Here is a 23,415-nt window from a genome sequence, read left to right on the forward strand (position 1 = left end):
CACCAAATTTTATCAAGATATCTCAAAAATTGAGGGACTAGTTTGCATACAAATAGACAGACGGAAAGACGGACATGGCTAAATCAACTCAGCTCTTCATCCTGATTATTTCGGTATACTTAATGGTGGGTCTATGTATTTTCCTTTAAGGACTTACAATCTTGGGTTTCGTGATGAAATTAATATACCATTTCGCAGATATGCAAAAGACTTTAAGGATCCCTATACCAGGAAGGCACTTTTTGTCTCTTTAGTTCGCTCAAAATTAGAATACGCCTCAGTTGTCTGGAATCCTATCTATAGTGGCCACTCTGCCAGAATAGAGAGGTTTCAAAAAAAATTCATTAGATTTTGCTTAATTTCTATTAACTTTGACGATCCAACCCCATCCTACTACTCGCGATGCATACTTATCAATCTCCAGTCTATTGAAATCCGGAGATGTCACGGATATTAGCATCACTAAGTTATCCCATCACTAAGGCGATGCTAAGGCCATGCCAAGCAGTATTTACGTTAATAATCAAATCAAGTATATGCATATATAAGGCAGCCCAGAGAGATGTCACACACAGATGCATTTACTTATACGCCCATGTGTGCGCGAGAGACTGTAAACTACAAATATTCACATCAATAATTCAATCATTATGTATCTACATAAACGAATAAATAATTGCGTCTACACATATGTACCATGTACGAATACGAGCAGCGGAGAGTCAATGCGCAAACACATGCATATATCTGAGAAGTTTGAGAGCTACTGGACTAGTAGATTCTGGAAGCGCCTAAAAGATGTATAAAATTGTGCAATTTTAGTTATAGCTGAGAAGTTTGAGAGCTCATGGACAATGCTAGTACATTCTGGAAAAATGCGAACGAGGAAACCAAAGGGTATAAAAGGCAACAGATGTAGAGGCGCTGGAATTCAGTTTGAGTTGAGCAATCAATCAGTTATTGATTAAGCACGCGATCTGGCGGCCAATAGTAGAGTTTAATTTGAGTTATCAATAAGTTTGGTTATTAAGCCAGCGAGTAGCAAAGTATAAGTGTTATTGTGAAGTACTTTAATAAAGGCCATTTTTCCATTATTCAATATTGGAGTTATTTATTCAACAGTTTAGTGATTCGAACTCAGCAGAGGATTGCAAATAAGAGGATTTGCAAGTAAAATCGTTACAATTGGTGTCAGAAGAGGAATTGTTGAATAAATTCCGAAGATTGGGAATACAACTTGGACATGGCAAAGTTCAGTGAATTGAAGATCCAGCAACTGAAAAAGGAGTTGGAGAACCGTGGATTAAATACAACCGGCAATAAGATCGAACTTTAAGCACGGCTACGAGAGGTAATGGAGTCGCAAGGAATTGACTTGGACGAGTTTGTCTTTTATCCTGATGGGGACGAAACAACAACAAAAATTGAAGAGAAAAACGAAACATCGCAGACAGTTGCGAACACACAAATGTCCGAAATGTTATCACAAATATCCACCAACTTGTCATCACAACTGGAAGAACAAAAGACAAATATAACATCCCAACTGGAAGGACAAAAGACAAATATAACATCCCAACTGGAAGAACAAAAGACAAATATAACATCCCAACTGGAAGAACAAAAGACAAATATAACATCCCAACTGGAGTCACAGAAGACATATATGGCATCCCAACTGGAATCACAGGAGGCACGTATTTCAGAAATGACGTCGCAAGTGTCATCTCAACTGGAAGGCCAAAAGACATATATGGCATCTCAATTGGAAGCGCAAGAGGTACGTATATCTGAAATGTCGGCAGAAATTTTGGAACAGGTACCATCAAAACTGGAAGCGCAGGATGCAAAAATGGCTCAATTTCAGGCAGAAGTAGATGATTTAAAAGGTCGTATGGAGCAGTTACAACTAAATCGCCCAGCTGTTTCAGCGTGTAATCCAAAGGTAAAGACACCATCCTTTGACGGTTCTGTTCCTTTTCAGGTCTTTAAGCTACAGTTTGAGAAGACCGCAGCAGTGAACCAATGCAATGCTGAAGATAAAGTTGCAACTCTGTTCGTGGCACTGAAAGGGCCTGCCGCGGAAATCTTACAGACCATCCCAGAGTACGAGCGGAACCATTACGAAACATTGATGAGCGCTTTAGAGAGACGTTACGGAAGCGAGCATAGAAAACAAAACCGCTACCAAAAATCAAATGAGACATTACAGGAGTTTGCTTCAGATATTGAAAGATTGGCTCATCTTGCAAATGCGGACGCACCCGTGGAATACACTGAAAGGGTAAAAATCCAGAGTTTCATAAATGGCATACGGGACGTGGAAACGAAGCGAGCTACATACGCAAACCCAAAGCTGAAATTTTCTGAAACGGTATCACATGCATTGACTCAGGAAACGGCCTCACTATTGAGTAAACCAGCATACAAAGCTCATCGTGTAGAAGTGGAAAGACCAGATTGGGTAGACACTATTTTGGAAGCACTGAAGGGATCACAACAGAAAAATGCCGGAGTTATTAAATGTTTCAAGTGCGGCAACCCAGGTCATATTGGACGACATTGCAGCAGCGGTCCCAATAGCTCCAACAATGTGGGTGGTCGTAAACGCAGAGCAGAAGGTGATGAGCAAATATCCAAGACCACTCAATCGTTAAACTAAATGGAGTCAGCCGCAAGGGGCGACAGCTGGCTCCCGCAATTGAATGCCCCATAATCTCTATCTCGCAGATTGGAAGAAGATCGAGCAATCTTACTGTTGGATGACATGTGGACGGAAAGGAACGGTTACTGACTGTAGATACGGGTGCATCTCATTCCATCATTCGAGCGGACTTAGTCAACAAAAAGATAAGACCATTGCTTGGAGCAAGATTACGTACAGCCACGGGAGAGGACACCCAGGTAATTGGAGAAGTAGAATGTGAAGTCGCAATTGGGAACGTCACGGTAGTACACAATTTTATAGTGGCAGAAATTGTTGATGAAATCATAATTGGAGTGGACTTCTTAATCGACCAGGGCATCAAGATCGACATGCAAAGCAAGACGATGCGATATAAAAACATGGATGTACCACTTAATTTCGGCTACGAGAGAGGCTACAGCAGTAAACGAGTGCTGGTGGAAGAGAGTCAGCAAATACCACCAAAATCCGAAGCAGTCATCTGGGCAAAGGTTGATGGAGATTGTGGGACAAACAAATTGTGGGTTGTCGAAGCAGCAAACAAATCAGCACTAAACATACTTGTAGGAAAACCCCTGGATATGACAAAACAAGATGGACGTATTCCGGTAAGAGTACTCAATTAGTTCAAGTCACCACTCAAACTGACTAAAGGAGCTATTTTGGGAAGATGCCAAGAGGCTGAAGTAGTTATTAACTGTGAACAGCTCCAGGAACACGTTTCAGCTAGTAATACTGTTCTTTCAAATGACATCACGGCATGGATGCAGGGGCTAGAGGAAGCATATCAGAGTAAGGCAAAACAACTGCTCCTAAAGTACGCGAACATATTTGACCAGGATGATCCTAAACCAGGCCGCACCAACGTTGTGAAACATCAAATTGACACTGAAGATGCGAGGCCGATCCGTCAAGCTCCACGTAGTGTTCCACTGGCGAAGCGGGAAGTTGTGAGTCAAATCATTCAAGAAATGAGCGACAGCGGCGTCATCGAACCATCAGCTAGTCCATGGAGCTCACCGGTAGTACTTGTAAAAAAGAAGGATGGAAAAATGAGGTTTTGCGTGGACTACCGGAAGTTGAATGACGTAACGAAAAAGGATACCTACCCATTGCCAAGAATTGACGACACTCTGGACTCGCTATCTGGTACGAAATGGTTTTCCACGCTGGACTTGAAAAGCGGCTACTGGCAAGTGGAGGTGAAGGAGGAAGATAAAGAGAAAACAGCCTTCAGTGTCGGTGATGGTCTTTGGCAATTTACAGTGATGCCTTTTGGACTTTGTAATGCACCAACTACTTTTGAGAGACTCATGGACCAGGTACTGAAAGGACTACATTGGAAACCATGCTTGGTGTACCTGGACGACATCATCGTATTGGGCAAGAACTTTGATGAACATCTTAAGAAATTGGAGGAAGTTTTCCAGAGAATAGCTGGCGCTGGTCTGAAATTAGGTCCCAAAAACTGTGCGCTCTTTAAAAAGGAAGTCAATTATTTGGGTCACAAGGTAACGACAGAGGGCATCTGCACTGCGAAAGAAAAAATAGAGGCTGTACAGGATTGGCCAAGACCACAGAACCTACATGAATTGAGAACTTTTCTTGGGCTGTGCACATATTACCGCCGATTTGTACCAAATTTTTCCAGCGTAGCCCATAGCCTCCATGAGCTTACAAGAAAAAACAAAGCTTTTGAATGGAAGAAGGAGCAAGAAGTGGCTTTCCAAACATTGAAGGAGCGTTTGTGCACTGCCCCAATGTTAGCATATCCGATTCCAGGAGCAACATTTATTCTAGATACAGATGCGAGTGGATATGCTATAGGAGGCGTTTTATCACAACTGGTCGATGGACAGGAGAAGGTAGTTGCATATTACAGCCGTTCGATTGGAAAACCAGAGAGGAACTACTGTGTTACGCGGAGAGAGCTGTTGGCATTAGTAGAGTGCATTAAACATTTTCACAAATACCTCTACGGCCAGCGATTCCGTGTCAGGACAGATCACGCAGCGTTGAAATGGCTTCTGCAGTTCCGTAATCCGGAAGCACAATTGGCGCGGTGGATCGAGCGACTACAAAGCTATGACTTTTCCATTGAGCATCGAAAAGGTAGTACCCATGGAAATGCTGATGCAATGTCACGAAGACCATGTAGTCTGGATTGCAAATAAGAGGATTTGCAAGTAAAATCGTTACAGTATTATAACAATTAAGAACGGGACTGTTTTCGGCTATGCCGAAGGCTTCATACCTTTCATGAATGGGGCTGAACAATAATCTTATTCCGTTCGTAATCTCCGAATAATCGGATGTATAAGACAAGAAATATATAGTGAACAGATCTACATACCTAAACGATTTTTAAGATAAATATAAAATAAAAAACAGGTAGGTACTTTGTGTGAGGATGCAAAGTTTCAGGTTTTTTGTGGTGTGCGTGTAAAAACTATGACTACGAGTCACGTATTTCAACAATATATGACGTAAGCGTAACTATTTGATGAAATTTGGTGAATTTTGAAGCTTCTAGCCGTAAAAAAGGGGCAAAGATTACAGTTTATATGGGGTATATAATATATATACCACCGATCTCTATGATTTTTTCAGACAACAATATATGCCATATACGTAAGCATTTGGTGAAATTTGAAGCTTCTAGCTGTTAAAATGGGGCAGAAATTGCGCAAAGTTTCTTATCTGAACAATCGGTTGTATGAGATATATACTATATATACCACCGACCTCAATGATTTTTTCAGACGACAATATATGCTATACACGAAATCATTTGGTGAAATTTGAAGCTTCTAGCTGTTAAAATGACGAAGAAATTGCGCAAAGTTTCTTATCTGAACAATCGGTTGTATGAGATGTATACTATATATCCCACCGGTCTCTATGATTTTTTCAGACAACAATATATGCTATACACGTAAGCATTCGGTGAAATTTGAACATATCTAAACGATTTTTAAAATAAATAAAAAATAAAAAATAGGTAGGTGCTTTGTGTTAGGATGCATATTTTCACGTTTTTGTGGTCTGCATGTAAAAACTATGACTACGAATCACGTATTTCAAAAATATATGACGTAAACGTAACTATTTGATGAAATTTGATGAATTTTGAAGCTTCTAGCCGTAAAAAAGGGGCAAAAATTACAGTTTATATGAAGTATATAATATATACCACCGATCTCTATGATTTTTTCAGACAACAATATATGCTATATACGTAAGCATTTGGTGAAATTTTAAGTTTCTAGCTGTTAAAAGGGGGCAGAAATTGCGCAAAGTTTCTTATCTGAAAAATCGGTTGTATGAGATATATACTATGTATACCACCGATCTCAATGATTTTCTCAGACGACAATATATGCTATACACGTAAGCATTTGGTGAAATTTGAAGCTTCTAGCTGTTAAAATGGCGAAGAAATTGCGCAAAGTTTCTTATCTGAACAATCGGTTGTATGAGATATATACTATATATCCCACCGGTCTCTATGATTTTTTCAGACAACAATATATGCTATACACGTAAGCATTCGGTGAAATTTGAACATATCTAAACGATTTTTAAAATAAATATAAAATAAAAAATAGGTAGGTGCTTTGTGTTAGGATGCATATTTTCACGTTTTTTGTGGTCTGCATGTAAAAACTAGGACTACGAATCACTTATTTCAAAAATATATGACGTAAACTTAACTATTTGATGAAATTTGATGAATTTTGATGCTTCTAGCCGTAAAAAAGGGGCAAAAATGACAGTGTATATGAAGTATATAATATATACCACCGATCTCTATGATTTTTTCAGACAACAATATATGCTATATACGTAAGCATTTGGTGACATTTGAAGCTTCTAGCTGTTAAAATGGCGAAGAAATTGCGCAAAGTTTCTTATCTGAACAATCGGTTGTATGAGATATATACTATGTATACCACCGATCTCAATGGTTTTTTTAGGCATCAATATATGCTATACGCGTAAGCATTTGGTGAAATTTGAAGCTTCTAGCTGTTAAAATGGGGCCGAAATCGCAAAAAAAAAATATATATATACTATATATACCATCATATGTATATTACATATATCACCGATCTCTATGATTTTTTCAGACAACAATATATGCTATATACGTAAGCATTTGGTGAAATTTGAAGTTTCTAGCTGTTAAAACGGGGCAGAAATTGCGCAAAGTTTCTTATCTGAACAATCGGTTGTATGAGATATATACTATGTATACCACCGATCTCAATGATTTTTTCAGACGACAATATATGCTATATACGTAAGCATTTGGTGACATTTGAAGCTTCTAGCGAAGAAATTGCGCAAAGTTTCTTATCTGAACAATCGGTTGTATGAGATATATACTATGTATACCATCGATCTCAATGATTTTTTTAGGCAACAATAAATGCTATACGCGTAAGCATTTGGTGAAATTTGAAGCTTCTAGCTGTTAAAATGGGGCCGAAATCGCAAAAAAAAATATATATATACTATATATACCATCATATGTATATTACATATATCACCGATCTCTCTGATTTTTTCAGACAACAATATATGCTATATACGTAAGCATTTGGTGAAATTTTAAGCTTCTAGCTGTTAAAATGGAGCCGAAATCGAAAAAAAGATATATATATACTATATATATATACTATATATACCATCATATATATATTATATATATCACCGATCTCTATGTTTTTGGACACAACAATATATACTATATACATAAGCAATCGGTGAAATTTGAAGCTTATAGCTATTAAAATGGGGCAGAAATTACGAAAAGTTTCTTATCTGAACAATCGGTTGTATGAGATATATACTATATATACAACCGATCTCTATGAAATTTGAAGCCTCTACTCTTAAAATATGGCAGTAATTACGAAAACTTTCTTATCTGAACAATCGGTTGTGGGGGATAAATACTATATATACGACCGATCTCAACAATTTTTTCAGGCAATAATATGTGCAATATATGGTGAAGTTTGAAACTTCAATCTGTTAAATTGAGTAAGATATGACAAAAATCCTATTTTCTGAAAAATCGGCTGTATGGAGGATATATGCTATAGTGGTCCGATCCGGCCGGTTCCGACAAATGTCTAATCGGACACCCAAATACACACGCTTACCAAATTTTATCAAGATATCTCAAAAATTGAGGGACTAGTTTGCATACAAACAGACAGACGGACATGGCTAAATCAACTCAGCTCTTCATCCTGATTATTTCGGTATACTTAATGGTGAGTCTATCTATTTTCCTTTAAAGACTTACACTTTTGGGTTTTGTGACGAAATTAATATACCATTTCATTTTCATGAAAGGTATAAAAATCGGTAGGTACTTTGTGTGAGGATGCAAAGCTTCAGGTTTTTTGTGGTCTGCATGTAAAAACTATGACTACGAATAACGTATTTCAAACATATATGGCGTAAACGTAACTATTTGATGAATTTTGAAGCTTCTAGCCGTAAAAAAGGGGCAAAAATGACAGTTTATATGAAGTATATAATATATATACCACCGATCTTTATGATTTTTTCAGACAATAATATATGCTATATACGTAAGCATTTGGTGATTTTTGAAGCTTCTAGCTGTTAAAACGGGGCGGAAATTGCGCAAAGTTTCTTATCTGAACAATCGGTTGTATGAGATATATACTATGTATACCACCGATCTCAATGATTTTTTTAGGCATCAATATATGCTATACGCGTAAGAATTTGGTGAAATTTGAAGCTTCTAGCTGTTAAAATGGGGCCGAAATCGCAAAAAAAAATATATATATACTATATATACCATCATATGTATATTATATATATCACTGATCTCTATGATTTTTTGACACAACAATATATGCTATATACGTAAGCAAATGGTGAAATGTGAAGCTTATAGCTGTTAAAATGGGGTAGAAATTGCGAAAAGTTTCTTATCTGAACAATCGGTTGTATGAGATATATACTATATATACAACCGATCTCTATGATTTTTTCAGACAACAATATATGCTATATATGTAAGCTTTCGGTGAAATTTGAAGCTTCTAGCTGTTAAAATGGGGCTAAAATTGCGAAAATATATATATATACTATAAATATATACTATATATACCACCATATATATACTATATATACCACCGATCTTTATGATTTTTTCAGACAATAATATATACTATATACGTAAGCATTCGTTGAAATTTGAAGCCTCCAGCTCTTAAAATAGGGCAGTAATTACGAGAAGTTTCTTATCTGAACAATCGGTTGTGGTGACAGCGCGAATGTTTGATGGAACTAGCAATAACAAAATATATATTAATGATGCACTCACGGGTTTTAATCGAGCTTTGTTTACGGCAGCATAAAAATTAAATAAAGAGAAACACTAAAAATATTTATGGTTAGGTAAATCGAGCTTCCTATTAAAAAGAGCAGAAAATGAGAGGGTTATCAACATCAGAACTTTTGAAGACATAAAATTTATTCTTGATTAGCTACTCTGTAGCTATACTCTTTGTTCTTTTTTTCTTCATTTATTTTTCTTCGATTTTTGCCATATACGTAAGCATTTGGTGAAATTTGAAGCTTCTAGCTGTTAAAATGGGGCAGAAATCGCGCAAAGTTTCTTATCTGAACAATCGGTTGTATGAGACATATACTATATATACCACCGACCTCAATGATTTTTTCAGACGACAATATATGCTATACACGTAAGCATTTGGTGAAATTTGAAGCTTCTAGCTGTTAAAGTGACGAAGAAATTGCGCAAAGTTTCTTATCTGAACAATCGGTTGTATGAGATATATACTATATATCCCACCGGTCTCTATGATTTTTTCAGACAACAATATATGCTATACACGTAAGCATTCGGTGAAATTTGAACATATCTAAACGATTTTTAAAATAAATATAAAATAAAAAATATAATTTTTTTATGAAATGAATGCATTGTATTTCAAAATTATTAATTTCAATCCAAAATCTTTGGATATACAATATTTTTAGTTTGCCCATTGGAAGCGAGCACAAACAAACAATTTGGAGTTCCAACTCTTGAGCAGGCCACGTATAGCTGTCCAAGTGAAAAGCACGGCTCCTGAACATTTAATCCGCATATTTGAAACGTTTGTCCTTGTGCCTTGTTGATGGACATGACAAATGATAGACGCACTAGGAATTGCAAACGCTTGAATTTAAAGGGCATGTCTGTTGGAATCAGTGGAATACGTGGTATGAGTACAATTTCATTTTTCGCTGTTCCGGTCAATATTGTCGCTTCAATTAAATTCGGCATCAATTTTTTTACTACTAATCTTGTGCCATTGCATAGTTTTGGTGCATTTAAATTCCGCAGTAAAATAATTGATGAGCCAACCTTTAAATTCAAATAATGCGGTGGCATACCAGGTGGTTCCAATGAATTCAAAAATTCAATTGGATAATTCACTGCATCATCTGCATTCATTGCGCTATCAACAGATTTATATGATGTCGCTGCACCTGGCAATTTTTCTTGAATGTGATAATTGATTGCATTGACGTGTAAATTTTTTGGTGCCTGTATTGCGCGTTCTCTCAACCAATTGTGATTCCTGTAATTTTTAATAATATTTGGAAACACACTTACAATCAACTCTTCTGTTGATTGGAGAATGGTACAGAAATTGTTCGGCAATGTAATCAATCTATTTGTATTATCGGCTCGAACTTTTCCATTGCCAATATCTAACAATTGCTTCGAGAACCGATCTGCAGATTGGTCGTTGTGAAATTGAACGCGCATATTTATGTTCAATGTCAATTTTTGCACATGTCGCCACAGAAGAGAAGACTTTAAACACGCTTTGATCTTATCCGCCGTTGTTGATCGTGGAACCACAGGCAATATTTGTCGAAAATCCCCTGAAAATAATATTAATGCACCACTAAATATTTCTTGATTCTGACGTAGATCTTGCATTGTACAGTGTAATGCTTCCAGCGATTTTTTATGCATCATTGTACATTCATCCAATAAAATAATTGCTGCTTGTTGCAAAACTTTTGCCATCGCAGAATTTCTTGAAATATTGCACGTGGGATGTTCAATCACCTGTTAATTTGAAAATAATTACATTTTAATTAATATCGATTAAATTTTAAAGTGATCAATCAATAAATATAAGCATACCTGCACATTCAACGGCAATTTTAATGCAGAGCGCACTGTTCGTCCACCATCCAATAGAGTAGCAGCGATTCCCGACGAAGCAAGTGCCAATGCAATTTTTCGTTGCGATCGAATGGCTGCCAAAATGAGTGATATCAAAAATGTTTTTCCCGTACCACCAGGCGCATCCAAAAAATACAATCCACCGACTTCATTTTGTACCGCTTGAATGATGGTATCATAGACATGTTTTTGATGGTCATTTAATTTAGGAACATTCAAATTCACAAATGTTTGCAATTCATTGGGATCATACTGTTGTTCACGTTGCAATTCTCGATCAAATAAATTATGCATTGGACGATTGGGTGATGACAAACCTAATTGCCCTAATCATTTATTTGCACTCGTAAGGCACATATCTTCAATCGCTATCAATGCCTCATTATACATTTCCAATGAAATCAGCAAATCAGTGTTTCTTGTGTGATGACGCATTCGAATCAAATAGTCTTCTGCCATAAAATCTTTGTATTTATTCCACAATTCAAGAGGATTTGAAGGAAAACATGTTGACATGATTATGGCATGTAAGATACGTATTTGATGTGGAGAAGAAGCAATCGACGCATCGTGAAGCGTTAAATCCCAATGATCATCATTTTCAAGCAAACCTAATTGCTCGCATGCTTCACGATACGTCATACATAAATAACCATTCACTCTTCGCAAATGTTGAAATGAACGTGGCCCAACAACATTTACTAACAAAAATCGCAAATAATAAAATTCTGCATTGTTTGGATGAACTGTGTACAATCTTCCCATGGTATCTGCAAAAAAAAACACCCGGATGGCCATCAAGAGGTGTTCCTTGTTTACGGCGTTGCCATGAATGCGTGCGATGAGTGGGAGTGTGTGTTTGTATGTATGCAAATTATTAACTTAACGAAGATATGTTGGAAAGGCAGGTGTGAACAATAGTTACCATCAGAAGAAAGTGATTGATAAACATTTGCATTTGGACAGTTTCATCTGTTTAACATTTGTATGCTGTCAATGAAATTAACTTGTAATAGGTTGGATCGGTTTTTTTCGTTAGGTCGGACCGAAATGTAAATTTTTTTTTTCAAATTTTGAATTTTTTCTAAAAAAAAATCATAACTCAAGAATGGCTTAGCCCGATTTGGGATTTCAAAACCAACTAACCATCATCTCTCCTTCCTGTATCTTTCCTAAAAATTTCATGGCAATCTTTCTATCCGTTCTCGAGTTATAGAGTGACAATCAAAATGTACACTTCTTTTTATATATATAGATATACGTAAGCATTAATGAAATTTGAAGCTTGTAGCTATTAAAACGGGGTAGAAATTGCGAAAAGTTTCTTATCTGAAAAATCGGTTGTATGAGATATATACTATGTATACCACCGATCTCAATGATTTTTTCAGACATCAATATATGCTATACACGTAAGCATTTGGTGAAATTTGAAGTTTCTAGCTGTTAAGATGGGGCCGAAATCGCAAAAAAAAAATATATATACTACATATATATACTATATATACCATCATATATATATTATATATATCACCGACCTCTAGGATTTTTTGACACAACAATATGTACTATATACGTAAGCAATTGGTGAAGCTTATTGGTTGAAGCTTATAGCTGTTAAAATGGGGTAGAAATTGCGAAAAGTTTCTTATCTGAACAACCGGTTGTATGAGATATATACTATATATACAACCGATCTCTATGATTTTTTCAGACAACAATACATGCTACGTAAGCATTCGGTGAAATTTGAAGCATCTAGCTTTAAAATGGGGCTAAAATTGCTAATATATATATATATACTATATACTATATATACCACCGATCTATATGATTTTTTCAGACAACAATATATGCTATATAGGTAAGCATTCGTTGAAATTTGAAGCCTCTAGCTCTTAAAATAGGGCAGTAATTACGAAAAGTTTCTTATCTGAACAATCGGTTGTGGGGGATATATACTATATATACGACCGATCTCATCAATTTTTTCAGGCAACAATATCTGCAATATACGAAATTACATGGTGAAGTTAGATGCTTCAATCTATTAAATTGAGTAAGATATGACAAAAATCCTCTTTATGAAAAATCGGTTGTATGGAGGATATATGCTATAGTGGTCCGATCCGGCCGGTTCCGACAAATGTCTAATCGGACACCCAAATACACCCGCTCACCAAATTTTATCAAGATATCTCAAAAATTGAGGGACTAGTTTGCATACAAACAGACAGACGGACAGACGGACATGGCTAAATCACCTCAGCTCTTCATCCTGATTATTTCGGTATACTTAATGGTGGGTCTATCTATTTTCCTTTAAGAACTTACAATCTTGGGTTTCGTGATGAAATTAATATACCATTTCGCAGATATGCAAAAGACTTTAAGGATCCCTATACCAGGAAGGCATTTTTTGTCTCTTTAGTTCGCTCAAAATTAGAATACGCCTCAGTTGTCTGGAATCCTATCTATAGTGGCAACTCTGCCAGAAGAGAGAGGGTTCAAAAAAAAAATTCATTAGATTTTGCTTAATTTCTATTCACTTTGACGATTCAACCCCATCCTATTACTCGCGATGCATACTTATCAACCTCCAGTCTCTTGAAATCCGGAGAGCTGCGCATCTACTAATGTTTGTTTATGATCTCATCACTGGCTCTTTGGATTGTTCAGCTCTTCTAGCTAAAGTTAATTTTAATGTACCTAATAGGTGTCTTCGTACTTTCTTGCCCTTTTACTTGCGTGTCGGTAGAGCTAACTATTGCATGTTTGACCCGAATTTCCGAGCACTTACCGTATTTAATAGACTTTCAGGGAGTTTCTTTCTTGATTTCTCTTTGTCGAGAAGTACGTTCAATTCTTCTCTGGATTTGTGGCTGTAATTTATTTTTATTATTTATACATCTCATTGTTATCTTTCTTCTTTTTTATTATTTACACCGTAATTACATATATAAGTTTGACTATATAGTTTTTATATCTTTCTATTCATTTGTGGTAGGTACTTTGTGTGAGGATGCAAAGTTTCAGGTTTTTTGTGGTGTGCGTGTAAAAACTATGACTACGAGTCACGTATTTCAACAATATATGACGTAAGCGTAACTATTTGATGAAATTTGGTGAATTTTGAAGCTTCTAGCCGTAAAAAAGGGGCAAAGATTACAGTTTATATGGGGTACATAATATATATACCACCGATCTCTATGATTTTTTCAGACAACAATATATGCCATATACGTAAGCATTTGGTGAAATTTGAAGCTTTTAGTTGTTAAAATGGGGCAGAAATTGCGCAAAGTTTCTTATCTGAACAATCCGTTGTATGAGATATATACTATATATACCACCGACCTCAATGATTTTTTCAGACGACAATATATGCTATACACGTAAGCATTTGGTGAAATTTGAAGCTTCTAGCTGTTAAAATGACGAAGAAGTTGCCAAAGTTTCTTATCTGAACAATCGGTTGTATGAGATATATACTATATATCCCACCGGTCTCTATGATTTTTTCAGACAACAATATATGCTATACACTTAAGCATTCGGTGAAATTTGAACATAGCTAAACGATTTTTAAAATAAATATAAAATAAAAAATAGGTAGGTGCTTTGTGTTAGGATGCATATTTTCACGTTTTTTGTGGTCTGCATGTAAAAACTATGACTACGGATCACGTATTTCAACAATATATGATGTAAGCGTAACTACTTATTTGATGAGATTTGATGAATTTTGAAGCTTCTAACCGTAAAAAAGGGGCAAAAATGACAGTGTATATGAAGTATATAATATATTCCACCGATCTCTATGATTTTTTCAGACAACAATATATGCTATATACGTAAGCATTTGGTGAAATTTGAAGCTTCTAGCTGTTAAAATGGGGCAGAAATTGCGCAAAGTTTCTTATCTGAACAATCGGTTGTATGAGATATATACTATATATACCACCGACCTCAATGATTTTTTCAGACGACAATATATGCTATACACGTAAGCATTTGGTGAAATTTGAAGATTCTAGCTGTTAAAATGACGAAGAAATTGCGCAAAGTTTCTTATCTGAACAATCGGTTGTATGAGATATATACTATATATCCCACCGGTCTCTATGATTTTTTCAGACAACGATATATGCTATACACGTAAGCATTCGGTGAAATTTGAACATATCTAAACGATTTTTAAAATAAATATAAAATAAAAAATAGGTAGGTGCTTTGTGTTAGGATGCATATTTTCACGTTTTTTGTGGTCTGCATGTAAAAACTATGACTACGAATCACGTATTTCAACAATATATGATGTAAGCGTAACTACTTATTTGATGAAATTTGATGAATTTTGAAGCTTCTAACCGTAAAAAAGGGGCAAAAATGACAGTGTATATGAAGTATATATTATATACCACCGATCTCTATGATTTTTTCAGACAACAATATATGCTATATACGTAAGCATTTGGTGAAATTTGAAGTTTCTAGCTGTTAAAACGGGGCAGAAATTGCGCAAAGTTTCTTTTCTGAACAATGGGTTGTATGAGATATATACTATGTATACCACCGATCTCAATGATTTTTTCAGACGACAATATATGCTATACACGTAAGCATTTGGTGAAACTTGAAGCTTCTAGCTGTTAAAATGGCGAAGAAATTGCGCAAAGTTTCTTATCTGAACAATCGGTTGTATGAGATATATACTATGTATACCACCGATCTCAATGATTTTTTCAGAAATCAATATATGCTATACACGTAAGCATTTGTTGAAATTTTAAGCTTCTAGCTGTTAAAATGGAGCCGAAATCGCAAAAAAAATATATATATACTATATATATATACTATATATACCATCATATATATATTATATATATCACCGATCTTTATGTTTTATGACACAACAATATATACTATATACATAAGCAATCGGTGAAATTTGAAGCTTATAGCTATTAAAATGGGGCAGAAATTGCGAAAAGTTTCTTATCTGAACAATCGGTTGTATGAGATATATACTATATATACAACCGATCTCTATGAAATTTGAAGCCTCTACTCTTAAAATAGGGCAGTAATTAAGAAAACTTTCTTATCTGAACAATCGGTTGTGGGGGATAAATACTATATATACGACCGATCTCATCAATTTTTTCAGGCAATAATATGTGCAATATACGAAATTATATGGTGAAGCTTGAAACTTCAATCTGTTAAATTGAGTAAGATATGACAAAAATCCTATTTTCTGAAAAATCGGTTGTATGGAGGATATATGCTATAGTGGTCCGATCTAATCGGACACCCAAATACACACGCTCACCAAATTTTATCAAGATATCTCAAAAATTGAGGGACTAGTTTGCATACAAACAGACAGACGGACATGGCTAAATCAACTCAGCTCTTCATCCTGATTATTTCGGTATACTTAATGGTGAGTCTGTCTATTTTCCTTTAAAGACTTACAGTTTTGGGTTTCGTGACGAAATTAATATACCATTTCATTTTCATGAAAGGTATAAAAATCGGTAGGTACTTTGTGTGAGGATGCAAAGCTTCACGTTTTTTGTGGTCTGCATGTAAAAACTATGACTACGAATAACGTATTTCAAACATATATGGCGTAAACGTAACTATTTGATGAAATTTGATGAATTTTGAAGCTTCTAGCCGTAAAAAAGGGGCCAAAATGACAGTTTATATGAAGTATATAATATATATACCACCGATCTTTATGATTTTTTCAGACAACAATATATGCTATATATGTACGTAAGCATTTGGTGATTTTTGAAGCTTCTAGCTGTTAAAACGGGGCAGAAATTGCGCAATGTTTCTTATCTGAACAATCGGTTGTATGAGATATATACTATGTATACCACCGATCTCAATGATTTTTTTAGGCATCAATATATGCTATACGCGTAAGAATTTGGTGAAATTTGAAGCTTCTAGCTGTTAAAATGGGGCCGAAATCGCAAAAAAAAATATATATATACTATATATACCATCATATGTATATTATATATATCACCGATCTCTATGATTTTTTGACACAACAATATATGCTATATACGTAAGCAAATGGTGAAATTTGAAGCTTATAGCTGTTAAAATGGGGTAGAAATTGCGAAAAGTTTCTTATCTGAACAATCGGTTGTATGAGATATATACTATATATACAACCGATCTCTATGATTTTTTCAGACAACAATATATGCTATACACGTAAGCATTCGGTGAAATTTGAACATATCTAAACGATTTTTAAAATAAATATAAAATGAAAAATAGGTAGGTGCTTTGTGTTAGGATGCATATTTTCACGTTTTTTGTGGTCTGCATGTAAAAACTATGACTACGAATCACGTATTTCAAAAATATATGACGTAAACGTAACTATTTGATGAAATTTGATGAATTTTGAAGCTCTAGCCGTAAAAAAGGGGCAAAAATGACAGTTTATATGAAGTATATAATATATACCACCGATCTCTATGATTTTTTCAGACAACAATATATGCTATATACGTAAGCTTTCGGTGAAATTTGAAGCTTCTAGCTGTTAAAATGGGTCTAAAATTGCGAAAATATATATATATATACTATAAATATATACTATATATACTACCATATATATACTATATATACCACCGATCTTTATGATTTTTTCAGACAACAATATATGCTATATACGCAAGCATTCGTTGAAATTTGAAGCCTCCAGCTCTTAAAATAGGGCAGTAATTACGAGAACTTTCTTATCTGAACAATCGGTTGTGGTGACAGCGCGAATGTTTGATGGAACTAGCAATAACAAAATATATATTAATGATGCACTCACGGGTTTTAATCGAGCTTTGTTTACGGCATCATATAAATTAAAGAAAGAGAAGCACTAAAAATATTTATGGTTAGGGAAATCGAGCTTCCTATTAAAATGAGCAGAAAATGAGAGGGTTATCAACATCAGAACTTTTGAAGACATAAAATTTATTGTTGATTAGCTACTCTGTAGCTATACTCTTTGTTCTTTTTTTCTTCATTTATTTTTCTTCGATGTTTGCCATATACGTAAGCATTTGGTGAAATTTGAAGCTTCTAGCTGTTAAAATGGTTTGAATGATTTTTTCAGACGACAATATATGCTATACGCGTAAGCATTTGGTGAAATTTGAAGCTTCTAGCTGTTAAAGCGATGAAGAAGATATACTATATATCCCACCGGTCTCTATGATTTTTTCAGACAACAATATATGCTATACACGTAAGCATTCGGTGAAATTTGAACATATCTAAACGATTTTTAAAATAAATATAAAATAAAAAATAGGTAGGTGCTTTGTGTTAGGATGCATATTTTCACGTTTTTTGTGGTCTGCATGTAAAAACTATGACTACGAATCACGTATTTCAAAAATATATGACGTAAACGTAACTATTTGATGAAATTTGATGAATTTTGAAGCTCTAGCCGTAAAAAAGGGGCAAAAATGACAGTTTATATGAAGTATATAATATATACCACCGATCTCTATTATTTTTTCAGACAACAATATATGCTATATACGTAAGCATTTGGTGAAATTTGAAGTTTCTAGCTGTTAAAACGGGGCAGAAATTGCGCAAATTGAACAATCGGTTGTATGAGATATATACTATGTATTCCACCGATCTCAATGATTTTTTCAGACGACAATATATGCTATACACGTAAGCATTTGGTGAAATTTGAAGCTTCTAGCTGTTAAAATGGCGAAGAAGTTTCTTATCTGAACAATCGGTTGTATGAGATATATACTATGTATACCACCGATCTCAATGATTTTTTCAGAAATCAATATATGCCATACACGTAATCATTTGGTGAAATTTTAAGCTTCTAGCTGTTAAAATGGAGCCGAAATCGCAAAAAAAATATATTTATACTATATATGTGGGTCCAAATAAAACGCATTAAGTTCTTTTGAACAATTAAGTATAGTTTATTCAAATTATTTTTAATCAGTGGTATTGAAAAGAACGCGCAGTCGTTGAAAGTCAATCGGTAACTAACTCCGTTTCGTTCGTTTTAAATCAGCGTCATGTATTTTTCGTCAAGTGTTCGTTCGTATGTCTCTAATGTCAGTAGAGTTGTATTATCTAGTAGCTAATAGGTCTGTCCACTTCTTGTTGTCCGTTCCTGTGTCAATCCTACATTCGGCCGTCCTGACATGTCGTTCGACCCGAACGATAGGTTCCAGGCTTTCATGTGCTCGGATATTGTTGTAGTTTTATGGGGACCCTCATGGTCACCTACTTTTTCTACTTCATACCTGCCGTGGGGTAGCCTTTGTTTTACAGCATATGGCCCTAAGAATTTGGCCTTAAGTTTTAAGCCTGGACCATATTGCGTTCTTTTTATCGCAACCAACTCATCTACATTATATTCGGTCTCTTTTTTTCGCTTTGAATTAAATGAACGTCTATTCTCTTCTTGAATATTTGAAATATTTTCTACTGCATGTTGCCTGACATCTTCACGTTCGCTATTTAATTCTTCAACTAACGAATCTTCCAGTAACTTGCGCAGTTCTATGGTTTCGGCTACACGCATGTCTAACCCCGTTAGTATTTTAAAAGGTGTATAACTGGTACTTCTTGTTGGACTATTATTGATAAAACGTTGGACTGTTTCGACATATTTGTACCAGTTTTCTGGGCTATTGTGACATAGTTTCGTAAGAAGTGGAATAATAATGCGATGTATTCGTTCTACTTGTCCATTACCGCGAGGGACCCCTGTTGCAATTAACAGATGTTGAATATTTTCTTTGTCGCAATACTCATCAAAGCTTTTTGCTGTAAAAGCAGTACCTCTATCTGTTATTATTCGTCTAGGGTTACCAAACACTGAAGCCTGTTTTTCTAATCGATCTATGACTGAAGCTGAGTCAGTACTTCTGGTAGGATAGAGCCAAACAAATTTGCTAAACGCGTCTACTACGACAAGCAAATGATTGCATTTTTTGTGTGTTAATTCCATTGGACCTACGTGATCCAGATGGTACGTCGCAAGAGGTTTATCTTCTTTGTCGATAGGTGAGAGTAATCCTTCCATTTTTCCTACTTTCGCTTCTGCAATAATGCACTCTACGCAACTTTTTACTATTTTGCTTACTTTCGGTACAATTTGTGGTATATAAAAATGTTTTCCTATGTAATCTTGGGTCTTTTTTGCTGCCCAATGCCCCTAACGATGTGCCGCACGAATAACTTCCTCTTCCATTGCTTGCGGAACCACTACTAACTCGTTAACTGGGTCCTTATACAAAACACCATTCTTCATATAAAAATCTTCATAAGCCTGGTTTTCGAGAACTTTAGAAATAGCCTTCACCCAATCATCTCTTTGCTGCGCCTCTTTCAAGCGAAAGCTTAAAGAGTCTTCTAGCAACACACACGACATTCGACTTAGTGCGTCAACATGCTTCATCTTCGTTGCTGGCCTATGCTCAATCACATAATCGAAGTCTTGTAGGTACATGGCCCAACGAGCAACTCTAAGGGGTACTTCTTTTTTCATCACCGTCTGAGCGAAAGCATTACAGTCGCTTACGATTTTGATCTTTTTTCCCAGCAAATATATTCGCCACTTTTTCAAGGCCTCTATGATCGCAAGAACTTCCAACTCATATGAGTGGTACTTCTGTTCTTCTGGCCTAGTCTTTCGGCTCATATATTGGATGGGGTGGAATCGTTGGTCATCTATGTCTTTCTGAAGTAGTACGCCCCCATAGCCATACATACAAGCATCCGTATGTACTTCGGTGTCAGCATTAGGATTGTAGAGTTTTAAAACTGGTGCTTTAACAAGCGCTGACTTAAGTTGCTGAAATGCTAAGTTTTCTTTCTCTTCGACCCTAAATTCGGTGTCTTTTCTGAGTAAATCGCTCAATGGTTTCGCGATTACCGCGTATCCCTCCACAAATCGTCTAAAATAGGAAGTGAGCCCTAAGTACCTTTGAAGGGATTTCCTATCACGTGGTAATGGAAACATACTCACAGCTTTAATCTTATCTTCTGATGGTTTTATACCCCCATCCTCAATAACGTAACCAAGAAATTGTATTTTTCTCTTTAGAAATTGGCACTTTTGCCACTTTATCTTTAGCCCATAACTTTCTGCTCTTCCTAAAACAATTTTAAGTTTTTTCAAACCATCGTCTACATCTCTGGCCGGAATAATAATATCATCCATATAAATTACGATGATTCCCTCCTGAACTAAGTCACGAAAAATAGCTGAAATGTACCTACAGAAAACAGCAGGTGAGTTACATATACCAAAAGGTACAAAGTTAAATTCAAATTGGCCACCCTGTGTGACAAAGGAGGTATATCGCTTTGAGTTTGATTCAACCGGAACATGAAAGAATCCGTTAGCTAAATCCAGGGTGGTAAAGATCTTGGCCCCTTGCAACTTTTCTAATACATCGTCTATCAGTGCCATTGGGAAATTGTCCCGAAGAATCTTTTCGTTCAATTTCCTGTAGTCACAGCACAATCGCTTGGTTCCATCTTTTTTTGAAACGAGAACCACAGGCGATGCGTACTCGGAGTTGCTTGGCTGTACAATGCCATCTTTAAGCCAATTGTTGACCTGTTCGTCAATTATGCGTTGATCTGCATGCGAAACTCTACGTGGTGTTTGATATATAGGTAAATCATCGGAGACAATAATTTTCATTTCAACTGGCGATTGCAACTTCGGTACTGGTACGTACTGCTCTAACATCGTGCTTACTAATGCTCGTTTATCTGTTGGCAAATGTGTTAAGTCTAAAGGCAAATCGTTTTTAATATTAACTAATTCGTTTTCTGAACAAAGTGCTGTAAATTCAAGCAGAAGAAAATTATCTGATATATCTCTCTTCCTATCCGCTTCTACCTCACTGTCTTTTTTGGGTTTTGATTTAAACTCGGCGTTTCCTTCGGAAAACGAGATATCTACATCTCTCAGTATATCATTTCCTAGTACGGCGTCGTAGCGCAAGTCATTAGATTTGGTAACATGAAAAGTAACTTCTACTGCAAGGTCATCTACATTAATTTGTTTAGTTATACTGCCTATTGTGTTTAATTCGCTTTCTTTGATACCAACTAACCTTCGTTTTTCGTTACTTAATTGTGGGTAGTTCAACTTACGGAATGTGCTGTAATTAATCAAACTCAAATCTGATCCGGTGTCGACCATAGCATCGACGGCTATATTTCCTATTTCAATTTTCTTGAAGATTAAACCGCTGCAGTGATTTCGGGGTGAATTAAGCATGACATTAACTGTCCCCTTTTCTGTTTTTATTGGTTTTGCTGCATTTCCCTTGCATTCAAAACTACGATGCCCTGCTTGACCACACTTAAAACACGTATACTGCTTAGTACCGCTGCTACAATCTTTTGCCAGGTGTGCTGTTGATGAACACTTATAACATTTTCTCGAACTATCTGCGCTACTTTGTGAGGTCGACCCCTTTGGCATGCTTTGACCATAGCTCTGCCTGTTTGATGACAGCCGCGAACCATGCACCCTTTCGTAGACCTTTAAATTTTCTTTCAAGTCTTTTATAGTTTGTGCTTGGTATAGTATGATTTTGTTTGTCCTCGAATCAGGGATACCGTCTACAAAATAACCGATTATACTTACTTCATCTAGTTTTATTGGCTTTGCTATCTCCACGAGAGTATACAGATACTCTTTGAAAGACTCAGTGGCCTTCTTACGACGACTTTGTAACATTCTATGAATATCAAGCGCGGATAACTTCCTACCGAACTCGTCAATTATAGATGATTTTAATGAATTCCAGTCCCTAATACCGGTCTGACTGCGCAAGAATAATTTTGCTGCTCCTTTGAGTAGCTGTTTAGCGTATACATACTTCTGTAGTTCACTCCAACCTAACGTTAGAGCATTATCCTCAAACTCTTGTACCCAGTCGTAAACGTCCAATGTGTCGGTCCCTGTAAATGACGGGAGGCTATCTTGAATGTCCTTTAAAGTGAAGTTAGGCCTCATTACTAAAGTTTGTGGAGCGGGACTGACGGCTTCTTCATAAGTTGTCTCTTTATCGCTTTCTGCATCACTTTCTTCATCGCTTTGTACTAATTGATAATGCCGAAGAAGTCTGTCCCTAAGGTCAGTCTAACGTCCTTGAACACTTAAGTTAACACTTCTTAGGTTTTCTTTTAATGACTCTACTGTCATAGCTAAAATTTTCTGAGCGTCCATGGTATTGGAAATGTCGTAAATATTAAAATATGGTGAAAAATATGTTTAATCTATCAGCTAAGAGTGTAGTATTAAAATAGCTAAACTGGCAATGTTTAATAGTAACGTTTTAGCATGCAATTTTTAACACTTGATTTCATTAGTCTATGTTTGATTTGCTTGTTTATTTATTTAACTTCT

Source organism: Eurosta solidaginis, chromosome 5 (assembly GCF_040869045.1).
Source record: "Eurosta solidaginis isolate ZX-2024a chromosome 5, ASM4086904v1, whole genome shotgun sequence".
Taxonomy (NCBI): domain Eukaryota; kingdom Metazoa; phylum Arthropoda; class Insecta; order Diptera; family Tephritidae; genus Eurosta; species Eurosta solidaginis.